The 20,873-nt window shown below is 42.7% G+C and overlaps 3 pseudogenes; 1 reads left to right on the top strand and 2 right to left on the bottom strand.

The window, feature by feature from the left end:
- Positions 1–13,302: 13,302 nt before the first annotated feature.
- Positions 13,303–14,420, top strand: LOC148102785 (uncharacterized; annotated as a pseudogene).
- A 206-nt stretch (positions 14,421–14,626) lies between these two features.
- On the bottom strand, positions 14,627–16,934 carry LOC148102786 (uncharacterized; annotated as a pseudogene).
- A 1,862-nt stretch (positions 16,935–18,796) lies between these two features.
- On the bottom strand, positions 18,797–19,513 carry LOC148102787 (uncharacterized; annotated as a pseudogene).
- Positions 19,514–20,873: the final 1,360 nt, after the last annotated feature.

Here is a 20,873-nt window from a genome sequence, read left to right on the forward strand (position 1 = left end):
AGTGTAAATAATACTGATGGCTATTTGACAATCCCTGAGTGGTAGCCTTCTGAAACACCTTTAAAACAAAGAAAAATAAATTAAATAAATACATCCGTAAGCAGGGCAGGTATCCATTATCACAGAAGGAGCAGGTGTGGAGACAGTGACACAGACATGTTACACCCAAAATCAATGATGTTGTTACAAATAGTGTGGCCCATTGGTCCATAACTAATCTACCCTTTATGTCAGTGCCAGAGGCAAGGGCATGCTAGTATAAGACAATGTGGATTCCGACATTTGAATTTTAGAGGAACAGCTGGAGCATATGTGGGTAGAGCTGATGTATGCCCTTTGGGTTGTGATGTGATTTGGGCTGTAATGATTTATTCTTCCCTTCAGGAGGGGAAAGAAGAGCAGAAGACATTTATGTAGAGGGAAGAAGTGTAACCAAATTCCAGTGGAGTAAGCTCCTAAGACTGAGGTATATCTGAGGATAACACCTTTTTGGGTGTTAGTCTCTCCAGGTGGCACAGGCTACTTAGGAGGGGGAGAATAAGATTTGCCAAGTGTGTATATTTACTAGTCATTATTTGTTTCTGGGATTGTGCTGAGGCTGGAGATGTTTTTGAAAATAGCGCACTAGGTGATGGAATTGTTGTAGGTTGGGAGAATTCAGCAGAGTTTGATTGAAGAGTGGGTTTGATGACAGAGAGAATGAGGGCCTGAGCTGTTAGTTGTGGCCGTACATTGCTGGAAGCTGCTATGAAAGATGGAGAAAAAGGGTTTGAGTTAGTGGCATTTACAACTCGGTCCAACCCGGTGCTGCCGATAGGAGCAGGAGGAGAAATGCTGTGAGCTGGAGGGCCCAGCAGCAACTGAAGCTTGCTGAAGAAAAAAAGTAAAACAATGAGAAGGAATACTGAGAGATCCTGGAAGCATCTGGTAGTTGGTGTTTAAAATGTGTGAAAGCTGGAATGAGGAAAGGTAGTGCACATCCTGCTGCCAGGAATGTTAGAGGAGGAATGCCGATAAAGGGGGACAGAGGACAGAGAACGTGACACCCCATGCCAGGAAAATTTGAAGCAGAAAAATGAAAGGGGAAATAGAGGGCAGAGAAGCTGGGATGGTAGTGCGAGGGATGTTTGACAAAAAGAGCTGGAAAAGGATGAAGGGCAGAGAAACTGCCATCTCAGTGCCATTTATGGGACTACTGGTAAGCTGGGATGAAGGAGATATACATATATATATATATATATATATATATATATATATATATATATATATATATATATATACACACATACATACATACATATATATACATACATATATAGAGAGAGAGGTAGTTAGGTAATATTATTATGTAAAGCATCTTCAGCTGTTTCCTTTCTTAAAAAGACATCACTACATAAGTGCCAACAAAAGGCTTACTTTTGTCTCATTAAGGTTCATTGTATCCAAATTACTGTCTCTTGTCTATCAGTCTCTCCCCCTCCTTTCCTTGACTTGTGCTTTCCTGCCACATTGTCAAACAATATTGTGAGCCTAACAAGTAGGATCGAGCGAAGGTGTTTAATTATAATCTACTTCAAATGGATTTAAAAGATGGAGTGACAGACTAACATGTTTCTTGACACCTTGGACAAATGTGCATGACATTTCCCGAGGCAGATTTATGCATGATACAAAAAGGAAAGTCTGTGGAACTAATTAATGTCAAACATCTTATTTTCTGTGATTATTTTGACATTGGCTTTGTGAATAGAACTGTTAGCTTGAGTTCTTTCTAGTTCTTTCTTTGTCAAACAGTACTTGGATGGTGGCATAAATTTACAAAGCTAGGCAGACTTTGTTTGTCCCAAGTGAAGGAAACCAATGTTATTGCCTGACCTTAATGTATGCTTTTCTTCAATAGGAAAGGGTATAACTGCAAGTTTGTGGAATAAAATTGTGGAGATTTAGACTTAAATATTCTTTTAATTTTTTATATATTTTTTAAGATTGAAAATGTTAGTTCAATTTTATTAATAATCTCAGTTGTTCAAAATTTCCTTAGTGATGAACTTAATATATCTATGTATATGTATTTGTCATGGAAACTTTCTGATCCACTGTGACACTTGTGCATTTTCTCTGAGCAATATATTTTGCCTTTGTCTCAGTTGTCTTTGGTAAGAAAGGAAGTTATTGGTTGAATACGCCATAAATTGTTTTATATCAAAGTATAGACTGAAGTAAAACTTCTGAGACTCTTGACAAATACATAGAGTTGTAATTCTACATGTGTCTGTTTTATAGCATTTGCAGCACTGATAAGTCAAGTCAGAGCTGAGGTGACTTGTGCAAGAGTCTACCTCTGCACTGCATCACGATTAGTCACAGATACACATGACCACACATTTCACTACAGGTATTTTTTCACAAAGAGATGAACTGAGTCAAAGAGAGAGATGGTGGGAATTTAAAATGAGTTGGAAGAGGAATAGGAAAGTAAAGAAGGTAGAACGAGGGAGGGAAAAACAGGGAAGGAGAACAAATTATCGAGAACTGCAGTGCAAACACTTTCTCTCCATTGCACATTTAAGTCTTCTGGGTTTGCATACACAAACACATACAGCATGGGGAAAATTTTTTGAAGATCTTCTGGCTCCTTCTGTAACATACAAGAAAATTAACATACTCACAAACACAAGCACACACACAGACTGTAAAACATTGAGAACGTACAAACAAGGCCATGTTCCAGAAATGTCTGTTTGCTCCTGTTTTCAGTTTGACTGACAAACTTCTTTTTTAGGGATTAGATTTTTTTTTTTTTTTTTTAAAAAAAGAAGAAGATGGAAAACAGATTTTAAGAAACAAAGTTGAAAAATAGATGATGAGGAGGTCGGGGTAATAGGTTTTCGTATACAGTTTTAATATGGCATGCAGAGACCCATTGGTACTGTATTGAAGCAATATGAAAAAGCTGTACAAACATGTCTGAAGGAGACCATATCCTGCTATGTGCTTCATGAGAAAAGTTCTAGTGTGTTGCGACAGAGAACAAGCATGCACCTTAACAAGACCAGGACTTGATAAAGTCTGTCAATCTAGTTTTTGTTAATGTGTGGTTTTTTCCCATATTACTAACATGCCAATTTGTTTGTTGTGATTTATTATCAGCGAGACCCATATTTGCTTTAAATGACAAATTTATTTAAGACGGAGTGATTTATCTAAGTCTGGGATGGTACGTATTAACGGCCGCTCATAGATCCTAACTGCCGGATCTTCTTTTCATTGATATTGAAAATCAATGTAGCACACGCCAATGATCCAAGGTGCAGTTTCTGAAGCTAAGGGAGAAGCTAGCAGACAGAAGTTAAGCTCTCGTTGCAACATGGTAAATTGAACCTCCCCCACCTTCATTCAGATGTGGCGTTTGGAACTATTTTGGTTTTCATGTGACATATGATCCTGAAGGAAAAAGAAACGAACACCAGACAATTGGTAGCTTGTTTCACCAAAACTGAAAAATAAGCCACTAGGCCAAGGCTCTTCCAGCAGCCACCAGGCCCAGGCTCCTGCAGCAGCCACCAGGCCCAGGATCCTCCAGCAGCCACCAGGCCCAGGATCCTCCAGCAGCCACCAGGCCCAGGACCCTCCTGCTCCACCAGGCCCAGGATCCTCCAGCAGCCACCAGGCCCAGGACCCTCCAGCAGCCACCAGGCCCAGGACCCTCCAGCAGCCACCAGGCCCAGGACCCTCCAGCAGCCACCAGGCCCAGGACCCTCCTGCTCCACCAGGCCCAGGACCCTCCAGCAGCCACCAGGCCCAGGACCCTCCTGCTCCACCAGGCCCAGGATCCTCCAGCAGCCACCAGGCCCAGGCTCTTCCAGCAGCCACCAGGCCCAGGATCCTCCAGCAGCCACCAGGCCCAGGCTCTTCCAGCAGCCACCAGGCCCAGGATCCTCCAGCAGCCACCAGGCCAAGGCTCTTCCAGCAGCCACTAGGCCCAGGCTCTTCCAGCAGCCACTAGGCCCAGGATCCTCCAGCAGCCACTAGGCCCAGGCTCCTGCAGCAGCCACTAGGCCAAGGCTCAACCAACAAGTTAACCCAGGAGTTGAAGAGGAGTTGGAGGAGATTAGGAAATCGCTTAATTTCATGTCTGATGAACTGAGCAAAGTGGCTAAACAACAAGGTATGCTACATGACCTAATGGATGAAATAAAACAACTAAAAAACCTCATAAAGGACAAGGACAAGAAAATAGACGACTTGGAACGGCGAATCGAGGACCTTGAACAATACACAAGAATGGATGATTTAGTCATAAGTGGACTGGAGACGCAACACCGAACCTACGCCAGAGTAACAGCTGGGGGAGGTAAAGATGGTGAAGATGCCCCGGTAGAGGAGCTGCAAACGCTTGAACAGCAAGTGATAAAATTCCTTCAAACGAAGAATGTAAGTATTCAGAGCCATCATATTGCAGCATGCCACACGCTCCCCAGGAAAGACAGTAAAACAAAGCCATCAATTATTCTTCGGTTTGTGAGTCGCAAAACAAAGATTGAGTTACTGAAACAGGGTAAGAAGCTTAAAGGGACTGGTGTGTATTTAAATGAACATTTAACGAAAAAGACTGCTGAAATTGCAAGACAGGCATGCAGCCTGAGAAAACAAAATAAGATACAAGCGACATGGACGAGGAACTGCAAAGTAATGATAAGACTAAATGGCAATCCCGAAGAAGCGAAAGTTGTGATGATAAGAGAACTCAAAGACTTAGAGCAATATAAATAATCAGGAATCTGCTCTGGAATCTATTGGAAAAGTGACGATTGGATAATGAACAATGGGTATGGAAAGTGTTTCTGGCCTTACGGCTCAAAAAACAACAACAAAAACAAAAACACATAAATGACAAGTTTGGACACAGATTATAGGTTTCCATTCAGAGATATTGAAGAGGAAGAATTTGATTATGAAAAAGACTGTCAAGGTGGTTATTTTGCCACACACGCTGAGAAAACGAACTTCAAAACGTTTAACTATGCAGAGCACAACATGCATGACCCTGAAAGTAACATTGACCCAGATACCCACTTCTACAATAACACCAATAATACTTGTGAGTACTATACAGATGACCAATTCAATATGAATATTAAAATGGCAAATGCATTGTCGGTCATACATTTCAATAGTAGAAGCCTGTATAAAATTTTTTCTAAAATTACAGAATGTTTAAGTAAGTTAAAAAAGTTTAATATAATTGCAATATCAGAAACATGGCTCGATAATGAGAAAATTAGTGAAATGGGACTGGAAGGATACGAATTATTTACAATGAACAGGGTGAATAAAAAAGGAGGCGGTGTTGCCTTATATGTAGATAAAGTTTTGAAATGTAGTCTGATTGAATGTATGTCAAGCACCATAGATAACGTATTGGAATGTGTCACTATTGAAATCCATGTTGAAAAAGCTAACAATATAATTATAAGTTGCATCTATAGGACACCAGGTTCATGCCTTGAGACATTCAATGAAAAACTTGCTGCTATGTTTAGCAACCTAAATGATAAAAAAGTGCAAATAATTTGTGGTGATTTTAATATAGATTTGCTAAACCCAAATGGACATCAGAAAACAACAGATTTCATAAATACAATGTATAGTAACTCCCTTTTCCCTGTAATTATAAAACCAAGTAGAATAACAATTGATACAGCTACATTGATAGATAATATATTCACAAATAAAATTGACCATGAAATAGTAGGTGGACTTCTTATAACTGATATAAGCGATCATCTTCCTGTTTTTGCAATTTTTCAAAATTATTTTGGGATTAAAACTAAACAAAAGAATCAAATATTTGATATGATACGACTTAGAACAACAAGAGCCATTGCTGCCCTCCAGGTGGACTTAAAGGAACACAATTGGAATGAGGTTTTTGCAAATGAAGATTCAAATAGTGCATATGATGCATTCTTATCAACTGTAATTTCACTATATGAAAAACATTGTCCTTTAATGAAAATCACTAGAAAGCATCACAGATCAAATAAGCCATGGATCACAAAGGGGATAGAAGATGCATTTAAAAAGAAAAATAATCTATATAAGAGATTCATAAAACAGAGGACAAAAGATGCTGAAATAAAGTACAAGTTATATAAAAATAGATTAGTAAATATTATAAGAACAAGTAAGAAAGAATATTACCACAAATTATTGGAGCAAAGTAGAAGTAACACACAAGAAACATGGAGGATATTAAATAGTATAATCAAAAAGGGCTCAAAAAATAAGAATTATCCAGATTATTTTAAAAAAGATAAAGATATTGTGCTTGATAAAACTAAAGACATTGCAAATGAATTTAATGATTTCTTTGTAAATGTTGGCTTTAATTTAGCAAAAGAAATTCCAGAGTCAAGAAATAATAACGACCTAAATAAACATATTACTCAGAATGTGTCCTCCATGTTTATTGGTGCTGTAACTCATAGAGAAATAATTAACATTGTGAAGACATTTAAAAATAAAAAGTCCACTGACTGTTTTGGTATTGACATGATATTAGTTAAAAGTATTATAGAATATATAGTGCAACCTTTCGCATACATTTGTAATCTGTCCTTTCAAACTGGTGTATTTCCCTCACAAATGAAAATAGCAAAAGTTATTCCAATCCATAAAAACGGAGAGAGAAGTCAGTTTACCAATTATAGGCCAATATCACTGCTCCCACAGTTCTCAAAAATTTTAGAAAAGTTATTTGTTAATAGACTTGATAAATATATTGAGAAGCATAATCTCCTAAGTGATAACCAATATGGCTTTAGAGTGAAAAGGTCCACTTCGATGGCAGTGATGGAACTTGTAGAAGGGATATCTAATGCTATAGATAATAAGGAATATACTGTTGGTGTTTTTATAGACTTAAAAAAGGCGTTTGATACGATTGATCATTCTATATTAATGAATAAACTAGAGAGATATGGCATAAGAGGGTTAGCATACAAGTGGATGAAAAGTTACCTGGATGACAGATATCAATATGTCGAATTCAATAATGTAAAATCTAAGCAGTTGAAGGTAACTTGTGGTGTTCCTCAGGGCTCTGTGCTGGGCCCTAAATTATTTATATTATACATAAATGACATATGTAGCATTTCTAAACTGTTAAAATGTGTATTGTTTGCTGATGATACCACTCTGTATTGCTCAGGTAAAAACCTAGAACAGCTTCTGACTACAGCGGAAAAGGAGTTAAATATATTAAAAAACTGGTTTGATGTAAATAAGTTATCATTAAATATAAAGAAAACAAAATTGATTATTTTTGGCACTAGACAAATGAAAAATGTATCTAAAATCAGGGTTAATGGAATTGAAATTGAAAGAGTGTACAAAAATAAATTTCTTGGAGTGATAATTGATGATAAGCTGAGTTGGAAGTCTCATATAAACCATGTGAAAACAAAAATGTCAAAAACCATTGCTATTCTCTATAAAACAAAGCATGTCCTGAACAAAAAATCATTATGCACACTCTATTGTACTCTGTTGCTTCCATATATGACTTACTGTCTGGAGATATGGGGTAATGCATATAAAACGAACACTCTTCCTATTTTCAAGTTGCAAAAAAGAGCTATAAGAATTATAAACCAATCAAACTATATAGAACCAACTAACATTTTGTTTATTAATCTGAATACCCTGAAATTTTATGATTTAGTTGAATATAAAATGGCACAGATAATGTATAAAGCACAAAATAACTTGCTTTGCCCCAGTACTCAGAAGCTGTTCAAAGTCAGAGAGAGTCAATATGACTTAAGGGGAACAGATTTCTTTAAAAAAAACAAGATAAGGACAAATATAAAGCAGAGATGTGTTTCTGTTAGAGGAGTTAACCTGTGGAATAGTTATGACAGTGATTTAAAAAGGTGTAGTTCATTTTCCTAGTTTAAAAATATGTTTAAAAATAGAGTATTAGAAAAATATATATATCAAGAATGAAAAGAGCAAAGAAAAACAAAAACAAAAAACAAAAAAACCTCTTGATTCTTTTGCTTTGATGTAGTTACTTACTAAGGTGGAAAGTTTTTTGTTTTTTTTGTTTTTTTCTTGTTTGTTTGTTTGTTTGTTTTGTTTTTGCTTTGTTTTATTATTTGCTTCGAGCCCTTTGTACAGGAGCTGCATGCTAAAAGATCTTTTGTTAAAAGGGTTGGCGTAATAAGCAAATGCTTCAGCCAATACCTTTTGATTAGCCTTGTCTCATGCTTTCTTGCTTTGTGGTAGATCTTTGTTCTGTCTTCACTGAGATATTTGAATGCTAATCAATAAAAAAAACATATCAAAAACATATCATATCATATTGCTGTTATGACTGATGAAGCCGAGCTGGTGAGTTTCTGTGTTGACTAAATAACATGTTAAAGCTATAAATATAACTATTACCAAACTGTACTGTCATTAATAGTGTTGCTTTGTTAATGTTGTATGGTTGTTTTATTTTGTGTCTTTCAGTTGATTACCTGGCTTCTGTTGAGGCACGGTTACTGTACTGGTGTTAGCTTGTGCAATAAAGCTTATAAAAGGCAGCAATCAGATGTCCGAGCCTGAGTACGACACAGTTTCATCAGTGAAAACACACCCTTACGGTGGGAGTTTAATAAATTAAAGTTAGTTAGTTTAGTAAAAACCGTACAGTTAAAGTTTTTAATTTTCATTCTGTAGCCTTACCCAAACTAATAAAGTTTGCAACTTTGAAAAATAACCTAACATTCTTATCATCCTCTTAATGAGACCTTAGTGGTCATAGTTATTGCCACACTTTTATGGCAATTTCAAACATGTATAGCTATATTATTTACTGATATTACTGACGTTTTTTCATTGGTTGTTTTGTCAATATATTATCCAGCTATCAGTTGCCACATTGTGGTATCTTTCATAAGTAAATAGACAACCAGCTTCTTACTCGGTCTAATAAAAAGAGTCATGATTGTCATTCCCATTAAACCAACTGTACCAGTAAAGTCACTGTCCTACTGCAACATTGCTCCATTGAAATGCAAACCAGACGGTATCACAAGAATGGGTTCTCCTTCTCCTTCACTTGCTCAAAGTAGCATTTTAAAGTGTTTCAAGAGTCATGCACTACCCACTTAGACCTTGAGTTTAGACCTTCACTCTAGCTATAATTTGATGCTGAGAGTCCCTCTTTGCTTAGAATACCAATTTGACTTCTGACACTTTCACATTCTTCAGATGTCATGTTTCTAGCTTTGAAAGTGCTGCTTAGAAAGCAATGTTCTACTGGAAACTTCAGCCACAGTCATATTTATAACTAGTGAATCATGGCAGCAGGTTGCTTTACTTGAACAAGTCTCCAAAGCCAGAGTTCTCAAAGAACAACTTTCAGGCTGTCATTGGCCTGGAGGTTATATTTTCTGCTGCCTCAAAGTAAAGAAAAGAATGCACTATTGAATGCACAATTTATGTCACACTATGTTATTGTGTGAGACCAAGGGAACGTTTCCATTAAATTTTTGCCCTTCTTTTCACATCACACAAAACATTAATAAATACAGCCGGTGTAAAGAGAACTACTTCCTCCTTCCAATTATGGACCAGTACAAAAATGAAAATTGCCAATTGAAATGGACATTCTCTGAACAGACACATAAAAATATATATATATTAAAATGTATCCAGTGTGTGTATTATATGTGTGAGGCCCTCACTGATCTGCTGGCTCTGTAAACTGGCACTCAGTCATCAAAACTTTGAGAACACTTGTAAAGTGTAGATCAAAGCCACCTATTACATTTCATCTGATCAATAATAAGGCTTCCTTCTAATATTAAAACTCAAAGAAGTTAAGCCTTTTACACAAAGAGGTTGACATGATTACAACTGCTTACTGTGTCATTTACATTTAATTAAATTCAATTTCATTTTGTATCACATCAAATCACCCAAACTGTTACCTCAACACACTTTAGATTTTTTTTTAGCAAAGACCCTACAAGAGAAAATTCTAACAGTCAGATGACTCTCTATGAGCATCACTTGATGACAATAGGAAGGAAAAACTCCCTTTTAACAGGAAGTAAAGTCTGCCAGAACCAGGCTCAGGAAGGGGCAGCAATCAGCTCAAAGCTCAAGCTCTGCCTCCCATTCTCCTTTAAGAAATACCACAAGCAAGCATGCAGTCTGAGAGCGAAGAACTCTCCTGGAACAATGCGGTACTATCTTTATGATATGATGTGGCTTGATTATTCAAGACCTTGAATGTAACGGTACAGACAACAAGTTGAATTCTGTATCAGGTAGCGAGTGAAAATAAACAAATACAATAGAAATATGGTCTGTCCTTCTAGCCCCGTCAGTTCTCTCCACCACCAGGCCAGGGTCTTTCTGTGTGGAGTTTGCATGTTCTCCCTGTGTTGGCGTGGGTACTCCAGCTTCCTCCCACAGTCCAAAGAAATGCAGTTAGTGGGGTTAAGTTAACCCTTAAAATTTGAGGGCAATGTAGGAGAACACTCTTGAATAGTCATATTTTATAACTAGTGAATCATGGCCGTGAATTCTAGTGAATATCTTCTATATGTGACTCATCTGTATGCATGTTGGATCTTGTGGGTTTCTGTTGTTCTGCTGCACATGTTGGAAGACAGATAAATATTTTACACATTTTTGAGCTTATCCTTGATTCAAAAACAAGCTAACAAACTTCAGTGAATACATTAAAATTTTCCTTTCTTGCTCATTCAAACATCTCATTCAGGAACAGATATTTCAATGCCCATCTGGGAACATCCTAAATAAACCATATTAAATAAGCATGCAAATACCTCTCAAAACACTTTATTTTACTTTACTGAAGGTGTACACACTAACTCTTTGTGTGACACGTTTTTGAGCCATGCGTTGTCATGGGTAACAGGAGTGTGTAACTAGTATAAAATGGGTCACAAAATGAGCAGAGTGGTGTGTGCAGCACAGATAATGTTAAGTTGCCTGTCACATACCGGAGAACTCTTGTGCACATACACGCACACATACAGGCACACACACATATACATGCACACACTCACTGAATACCCAAAGGGTGAGTCATATAGTCAAGAAATGCAAATGGGTGGATTAATTCTACTGAATGGATAGCTCAGTCTTGTGAATGGCATGCAGTGCACAAGCAACATATTGCTGCATGTGTATATATCTATATATGTATGTGTCTGTGTGTGTGTATGAGCGAGAGAGAGAGAGAGTATTTATTATAACATACTAAACCATCATATTGCAAAAGCAGCACAGGAATGTCTCAAGGAACACAAAGAACCAAGGAACTGACCCAGGCAACATTAACTCCCATATCCAAATCTGATGTGACAACAACAAGCTGCAGCAGAACAATGAAGGAAACCATATGTGGTGCCAGAAGCTTTAAGGCCTGTATTCTATATGAAAGACACCATACAGTTACAAAAAACATTTCTAGTCCCATATAAGTCAAAAGAGAAAAGACTGTCTTTCTTGACCTCTGTAAACACATTGCTGCTGAGTTCATTGTTATAGGCATTCCCAAAAGGCTGATGCTGTTCATCTGGATGTAGCATTTTCAATGGGAGAAATGTTTTGTCACTGATCCAAGTGACTTCTTCAGTCTCAGCTGACTGCAGGTTTCCCCAAATCTTATAAACAGTACATTTGTACAATAACTGAAACCAGCCCACTGAATGAACAAGGGGCTGTGAGGTGAGTTCCTTGATTGACCATTGGTCAACAACCACTGATTATTGATCAAAGACCAATGATCTATAGCCATGAGTACCATTCACAGAGAGTTGGGGAATGGCTGTAATCACAGCATTGTAAGATGGTCAAAGGTATACCCCCTCCTCGATTCAGAGATGGTCTTTCCCTTTTCACGTAAATGGCCTCCTTGACTACCCGTTCAGACCAGCACTCCTCCCTGTCCAGGATGTGTAAATCTTCATCATTGAAAGAATGTCCCATGCCCTGTAGGTGTAAATAGACTGCAGAGTCCTGGCCTGATGAGGTAGATCTTCTGTGTTGTGCCATTCACTTCGCCAGAGGTTGTTTGGTTTCCCCGATGTATAAGTCCTGGCAATCCTCCTGGCACTTAACAGCGTACACTGTGTTACTCTGTTTGTGTCGGGGGACCCAATCCTTGGGGTGGACCAATTTTTGGTGCAGCATGTTTTGGGGTTTAAAAGACACAGAGATGCGGTGTTTAGAAAAAATGTGTCTCAACTGTTCTGATACTCCTGACACGTACGGGATCACTAAGAGTCTTTGCTTAGGTGTTATAGACATTCATTTTGTGTCATACTGAATAAAAAAATATCTATTTTATAAGTCTTAGTACCATGCCTTGTTTCAAAAATGAGGATTAGTTATGTTAATTTCTGCTTGCTCACTGGCTATTGGCTTGCCAATCACAAGTCACTTGGCAATCAGCAAGTGATCTAAAGGTCAGACTTCACCCTTCACTTCACAGTCAGATGGTGACAGCAGAAACGCCCCTCTCCTGGCTTCAAAACATGAGCTTAGAAATCAGTGGGTAATGTTTTATACTGTCTATGGTTTGCATCCATCTTTTACATTACTGTTACTAGTGGATGCAGTTTGCTATAACCAAATTTTCCCTTGTGGGACAATTAAAGGATTCTTCTTCGTCTATCTTCTATTGTCTCTGGAGGCAGGATTAATTCTGCTTGCCTCCAATTTCACTGGAATCTGTAGCTCATCTCAATTTCATGGGCATGTCCATGTCCTGTTCTGTGTATAGTTTTGTATACCTACAGTATACTGTGTGTGTGTATGTATGTAAGTATACCTTTGTATTGTTAATGGCCAGTCCAATAAGCTCTTATTCACCAACGACAAAATAAAACGACTCGTTGGTTAAAATTTGACAGAGAGTCATAAAGACATGCTGTGACAGGACATACTCAAACCTGACCTTTATCCAGGGAGGTCAAATGTAAACTAGGCTATCTATCTCTTACTCAGAAGTGAGAGATAGTGTGAGATACAGCATTTAAAAAACAATTCAGGAAATCACAATGTATGATTTTTAAATAATTTATTTGTATGCACTGCTGCACATAAGTATTTGAACACCTGTCAACCAGCAAGAATTCTGGCTCTCAAAGACCTGTTACTATGCCTTTTAAAAAGTTCACCTCTACTTTTATCTAAATTAGTAGCACCTGTCTGAGCTCTTTCAAGACACCTGTCCACCCCACAGTCAGTCAGACTCCAACTACTACCATGGGCAAGACCACAGAGCTGTCAAAATACATAAGAGACAAAAATGTGGACCTCCACAAGGCAGGAAAGGACTACGGGGCAATTGCCAAGCAGCTTGGTGAAAATAGATCAGCTGTTGGAGCAATTGTTAGAAAATGGAAGGGGCTAAAGATGAGCATGCTTGCTTGTGGTATTTCTTAAACGAGAATGGGAGGCAGTCTGCCTCGGACTGGGGCTCCATGCAAGATCTCACCTCATGGGGTATCACTGATGATAAGAAAGGTGAGGAATCAGCCCAAAACTACATGGGAGGAGCTGGTCAATGACATGACGAGAGCTGGGACCACAGTTTTAAAGGTCACTGTCAGTAGAGCACTATGCTGTCATGGTGGCTGTGGCTACAATGTAGCTTGCCATCACCAGTGTGTGAATGTATGTGTGAATAGGTGGATGACTGAATGTGTAAAGCGCTTTGGGGTCCTTAGGGACTAGTAAAGCGCTATACAAATACACGCCATTTACCATTTACCATGGTCTCAAATTATGCATTGCACGGAGGGTTCCCCTGCTCAAGTCATCACATGTCCAGGCCCGTCTGAAGTGTGCCAGTGACCATCTGGATGATTCAGAGGAGGTGTGGGAGAAAATCATGTTGTCAGATGAGACCAAAATAGAACTTTTTGGACTAAACTTCACTTGCCCTGTTTGGAGGAAAAAGAAGGATGAGTTGCATCCCAAGAAAAACCATCCCTACTGTGAAGCATGGGGGTGGAAACATCATGCTTTGGGGGTGCTTTTCTGTGAAGATGATAGGATGACTGCACTGTATTAAGGACAGGATGAATGGGGTCATTCATTGTGAGCAACAACATCCTTCCCTCAGTCAGAGCATGGAAGATGGGTCATGGCTGGTCTTCCAACATGACAATGGCCCAAAGCACACAGCCAGGATAACGTTGGGTTACTTAACGTAATCCCTGGTTCTTTGATAACAGAGTGAGGTGTTTCACTATGGGAATCGCCTCAGCATGACCAACTACGGAAGCTCCAATGACACCACGTCTGTCTATGACAGACCTGTCGAGCCGTGCTCAGGGCTCCGCCCCCTCATACTAACACGGCCGACCAGCTCCTCCTAACTCATTCCAAGCAGATTTCTTTCCGTGCCTAAGCAAGGAGGGAAGTGTTGGTGAAACACCTCACTCTGTTATCAAAGAACCAGAGATTACGTTAAGTAACCCAACGTTCTTTTTCTAACTTCGCTCGGTGTTTCACTATGGGAGATATGGCCCACTCCCGGATTGCGCCAGCTCCTGAAGCTACTCTCCAGTGCTACTCCAGGATCTCAGGTCGAACCTGAGGCACCAGAATCCAGCACTGTCTGAGCCAGGGATGACTGTGCAACATCCAGCCGATAAAACCGGACAAACGTGTGCGGCGTAGCCCAGCTTGCTGCCGCACAAATATCCTGGACTGATACACCTCTGAACAACGCCCAGGATGTGGCCACACCCCTAGTGGAGTGTGCTCGGAGTCCCGGGGGGGGGGGGGGGCTGCAAGCCCTTACAGCTATAAGCCAGAGCTAAGGCCTCTACAATCCAATGAGCTAGCCTCTGGCGTGATACGGGCCTGCCCTTGTGAGGGGAGGCCCAGGAAACAAACAGCTGATCCGACTTCCTGAATCCAGCTGTTCTGTCAACATAAGTCACCAAGGCCCGGACAGGGCACAAAGTGTTCAGCCTCTGCTCCCTCTCTGAAGAGAATGGAGGGGGGTGAAAAGCTAGGAGCTCTACTGTAGAGCACCTGTATGACGTTTCCAACACTTTGGGGACAAAGGCTGGGTTAGGCCTCAGGAGTGCTTTAGTGAGTCCCGGGGCCAGTTGTAGACAAGAGGGGTGAATAGACAGAGCCTGTAATTCACTAACTCGCTTGGCTGTGGTTAGAGCCAACAGCAGAGTGGTTTTAAGAGAGAGAAACTTCAACCCCACTGCCCCAATAGGCTCAAAGGGGTGGTGGGAGAGGGCGTCTAATACGACTGACAGATCCCATAAAGGGACCAGTGGTCTAGAAACTGGGAGCGTTCGACGCGCCCCTCTCATGAAGCGACATACAAGGGGGTGCTGCCTGGCAGATTTATCACCAAACCCCACGTGGCAGGCTCAAATAGCTGCTAAATAGACCTTTATAGTGGAAAAAGCTTTCCTTTTGTCCAGCAAATCTTGAAGAAAACACAACAGCTCCACCACTGAACACTGAAAAGGGATAATCTGCTTTTCATGGCACCACTCTTCAAAAACACGCCATTTACTGCTGTAAACGGAACGAGTGGAGGAGGCTCTGGCATTCTGAATGGTTTCAATAACCTTTGGAGGCATGCCAGCTGCCTTCAAATTCCACCTTTCATGGGCCAGGCCCAGAGAGCAACCCGGTCTGGATGGGGATGGTATATCTCCCCCCGCGCCTGAGACAGAAGGTCCCTGCAGATGGGGAGTGGCCATGGCTCGTCCACCAGAAGCTGGATGATTTCTGCTATCCAGTGTTTGGATGGCCACCGTGGAGCTATTAAAATCAGTGACAGCCCCTGATCCCTCACTCTGATCAGTGTTGGGGAGATCAGGCTGAGGGGAGGGAAAGCATACAGCAGAGTTTTTGGCCGTGGATGGGCCAGCGCATCCACGTCCAGTGGCGCATGTGCGTCTGACAGGGAGAAAAACAGAGGGCACTGTGTGTTTTCTCGCGAGGCGAAGAGATCTACGGCAGCCCAGCCGTATCTCTGCCAAATCTGTTCCACCACCTGTGGGTGAAGCCTCCATTCTCCGAACAGTGGATTTCCTCTGGACAGGAGGTCCGCCCTCCTGTTCAGAATTCCTGGCATGTGAGTTGCCCAAAGGGAGAGGAGCCGAGTGCTGCTCCACATAATTATTTCCCTGGTTAACCTGTGTAGTTGCCGGGAACGGGTGCCGCCCTGGCGGTTGATATAAGCAACTACAGTGGAGTTGTCTGTTTTCACTAAAATATGTTGACCCCGGAGATACGGCAGAAAATGCCGTAAGGCTAAAAGCACCACGCGGAGCTCCAGCACATTTATGTGATTCAGAGCGAGTCTCTGTGACCAAACGCCATTCACTGCTCTGCTCATCATAGTTGCACCCTAACCTGACAGGGATGCATCTGTGGTCAACGTCACCCTGGATGATACTGCCCCGAGAGGTACCCCCGCCGCGAGAGCTGTCGGGCTCCTCCAAGGCCGGAGAGCCGCGATACACGGCTGCGTTATTTTTACACCACGACTGAGATGTCGGCGAGGGCACAGCCTCTGAGAAGCGACCCACCGCTGAAAATCTCTCATCATAAGCAGCCCCAAATGTACCACCGATATCACCGAGGCCATGAGGCCGAGGAGGCGGAGACAGAGTCGGAACCACACGACTTTCCCCAGCTGAAAACGGGAAAGACAGTGAGTGAACGATACGATCCTCCGCTCTGAAAGTGCGATACGATAAGAGATGGAGTCTATTCTGAGCCCCAGATACTCTGTAAACTGTGCGGGTTCCAAGTGGCTCTTTTCCAGGTTGACTGTGAACCCAAGCTCCGTGAGGTGATTCACTACCACCTCGGAGTCTTTGATCGCCTGCTCGCGCGATCGTGAGCATATTAACGGAGACAGCGCTGCCTCCACACATTTGCTGAACACCGTTGGAGCTAGGGATAGCCCGAATGGGATAGTTTGAAACTCGTTCGCTCTGATAAGCGAACCTGAGATATTTCCTGTGTGGAGGATAAATGGCGATGTGAAAATATGCGTCTGATAGGTCGATTGTAACAAACCAATCGCTTGTGTGAATTGAGCGACAAAGCGTCTTGTGTGTGAGCATTCTGAACGTGAACTTTCTCAAATGCTTGTTTAACACACGCAGATCCAGAATAGGACGGAGCGACATTCCGTCTTTTTTCGGGATGAGGAAATAGCGGGAGTAAAAGCCCTGCTGAGCTTCTTCGCTCGGAACCGCTCCGATCGCCTGTTTGTGTAACAGGGAGGATATTTCCTCCTCCAGCACATTCACTGAATCGCGACTGGCCACAGAAGCTAACACTCCGCCGAATCTCGGTGGTTTTGCCGCAAACTGTAGTCTGTAACCATGGGAAATGGTTGACAAGACCCAGGGATGAACTGCGCATGCGCGCCACCGCTCCAACCGCGCTGCGAGCGGGCCTTTGAAGACGCGGTAGCGTGACGTCACCCCTGTCTCCCGGAAGGACTTGGGGATCTCCCCCTCGGGAAGAGCGTGAGCTCCCCCCGCTGGGAACAAAGACAAATTGCAGTGATTTTCTTTTGTTTTTATTTTGAAACTGGGGGGACATTCTGCCCTTGGCAAACTGCCTGGCTGCAGAAATGCACGTTTTATTTCTTTTGTTACCCCCAAACCACAGTGAAGTGCCTGATGACTCTGGGCAGTGCTTGGTGACACAGACAGAGTGCTTAGAAGTGTTTGGTGACACTGCGCCATTTGTCCACAAGTCTGTCCTCCCTGAACTGGAGGAGGAGACTGAGAGGGTGCTCCTGGTGAACTGGAAACTTCCGGAGACCCTGAACTTTGGAGTGATTTGGTTACCCGTTCTAACACCTTCCTTCTCTTTGGGGAAGAAAAGAGGGGTGACACAGAATGCTGCAGGTGTGCTAGGCTGACTGCTTCTTTTTCCCCTCTCCAGGGTGTGACGGCTTGTTCTTTGCAGCAACTGCTGCAAAGGAATGCTTGCCCCAAGGTCTTCGGTTCTCTACCTTGGCCTGGTGGGCACCCTGCTGGCCTCCTGCTCCTCTCTGCATTCTGACCCCACTCTGTCTCCCTCTCACAGCTGCTGCTGTTGCTGCAAAGCCAGCTCTTGGCACCTGCTGGGGCTGAGAGTTAGGTTTTCTGGGTAAGCAGAGGTTGAATGCTTCTCCCTCCTGCTTTCTGCAGGTGCTTCTTTCTCTCATTCTCTCCAGGGCTGGGCCAAAGAGACCCTTGGTTGGGTCATAGGCTGCATCCATGACCTCAGCCTTCTGAGCATCACCTAGGCCTGACAGGTTTAGCCACAAGGCTCTCTCACCCGAGACTGCAAGGCCCATAACGCGGCCACACCCTTGGACTGCTCCCCTGGAGGAGCGAAGAATGAGATCATTAACCACGCAGATTTCATCCCAGAGGGCTGGGTTCGGGGAACCCGAGTCAAGCTGACGGCCCATGTCTTCCAGAATTTCTGCCTGATATGCTGATAGCAGTGTGACTGCATTAAGCGAGCATACTGACTGTGCAGCATATTTGTACGTCCTTTGATAAATAGATGCCGTAAGGCGATCTATCTTGTTGGGCAAAGAAATGCTAGAAGAAGCTGAGATTGCCCTGCGGTTAGGGTGAAGGTGATACGCCACTGAAGGCCCCACTGCTGGGGGTTCGGTCAGCCCCAGTTCACCCATCCCCTGGATCTCAAGCTTAGAGCAGCCCTTGGTCGGAAGCTTGCTTTTAAAAGGGCTTGATCAATAGCAACTCATTTCTTTCATGCAGGCCGGGACTGCTGGCAGAAGCTGCTTCGATGGCGGCAAGGCTGGTGGGAGCCTCTTGCCGTCATACAGGTCGCGTTCTGCCCCTTCGGCATCCTGGGCGGCTGGCCATGGGAAACCTAGCTTGGCAGCAGCCCGTTTGCAGACCTCATACAAATTGCTGTCCACCAGGGGTGCAACTTCAGCCCCACTCGGTGGCCTGGACTGCTGGGGAGGAAAGGTAGAGTCATCCTCCTGTTCCTCATCCATGTCCTCCAGGTCGAGGAGGTCGGAGTCGGCATCGCCCTCCGCGTCCTCGCCACCCGGCTCGCCCACGTTTTGATCGAGGAGGTCCTCGAACGATGGGGGCATGAGCGGGGACTCTTCTTCCATCATGTCCGCCCAGCATGTGGAGGCTCGCGGATGACGGATATCGCTCGTAGCAGTAGCAGCCGACAGGCAGGGGTCCTGACTGTTCGTTACTGCTACTCTCAGCCTCCTTTCCAGGACTTTCTCTGGCATCAAAGCACAGTGTGGGCATCCCTGAGGGTCCGCCAGTGAAGCCTGAGCATGCTTGGCACCCATACAGACGATGCACATTGGATGAGGGTCCCTGCCCGAGATGGTGGCACCGCATGATGCGGGGCACGGGCGGGATGCAGCCTCTTTAGCCTTCGGCTCCTACCTTTTGGCAGGAGTAGGAGCCGTAGACATGGTTAGCGGAAAGGGGTGAGACTAGGCTACACCAGGCTCGTCTCGACACGTTAGCCCGTAAGTAGCTAGGACTAGCAGCGGGTGTTAAATCCGATCTAGTCGCGGCGGGAGTCAGCTTGTCGTGACACGTTAGCTGAACCCCGCTAGCCAATATCGTTAGCGACTTATTGCTAACCGAACCCTAGGTCGACCAACAAGCTAATGCTAGTGAGACGCTAAAGTGGTTCGTGGCCTGCTAACAAGTTAATGCTAGCCGGACACTGAACGAACAGCTCCCCGTAACGCGTTAGCCCGAGTCACACAACGTCGGCTACCTCGCTAACTAAAACCAGGAACCGCTGGGACAGCTCGCCTGACGCGGTTGCTGTTCCACAGTGCAACTCTAAGTACACTTCTTTCGAAGGACTTACTCAGCACGATCCAAACTGGAACTGGAAAAACTGCGTTCGGCGATGTACTCCTACACGCCTGAGAACTGTTAAGCAGCTAATCAAGTTAGCCTGGATGTGCTGAGGGAGCTCAAAGTAGTTTCTCACGGGAAGAAAGCGAGAATGAGTTAGGAGGAGCTGGTCGGCCGTGTTAGTATGAGGGGGCAGAGCCCTGAGCACGGCTCGACAGGTCTGTCATAGACAGACGTGGTGTCATTGGAGCTTCCGTAGTTGGTCACGCTGAGGCGATTCCCATAGTGAAACACCGAGTGAAGTTAGAAAAAGAACCAAGGAGTGGCTCCGTAAGAAGCATATGATATGCTTCTTACGGAGCCACTCCTTGGTTATCCTGGCTGTGTGCTTTGGGATAATTTGCATAATTTGAAACCATGGTAAATGGTAAATGGTAAATGGCCTGTTTTTAAATTCTTTAAAAATCATACAATGTAATTTCCTGAATTGTTTTTAAATGCTGTCTCTCACAGAGGGAATGTACCTACAATGTGACTTTCAGAGAACTGAAAGAGAACTTAACCAAAATCGCAGAGTGTTCAACTACTTATGTTCCTCACTGTATATAATGACAATGAAACAATTAATGTAAAGATCTGCACATGTAAAATTGAATTTCATATATTTATTATGCTTGTTGTTGGTATGCTTCCAACCTGATGATAACACACTAAAGTTATTAAAGGGGCTGTACTGCTTGCCAGTTTCATAGTGTTTCACTGCCAAACTCATCAAGTCTGGGCTACCCAAAGCATTACAATGTTATTTCTTGCCGGACTAAAATAGGATTTTCAGGCCAACTATTTTCTCTATGTTCCCTCTCTTTGTGTCTTTTCTAACACTTGCAGCAAATGCGTATAAAGAGTAATCTTTTGCTATTAACCATTTTTATAAATTTAATACACATTTTAATTTTGTAC

This window comes from Neolamprologus brichardi, chromosome 5 (assembly GCF_056152115.1).
Source record: "Neolamprologus brichardi isolate AB-2024 chromosome 5, ASM5615211v1, whole genome shotgun sequence".
Classification (NCBI taxonomy): domain Eukaryota; kingdom Metazoa; phylum Chordata; class Actinopteri; order Cichliformes; family Cichlidae; genus Neolamprologus; species Neolamprologus brichardi.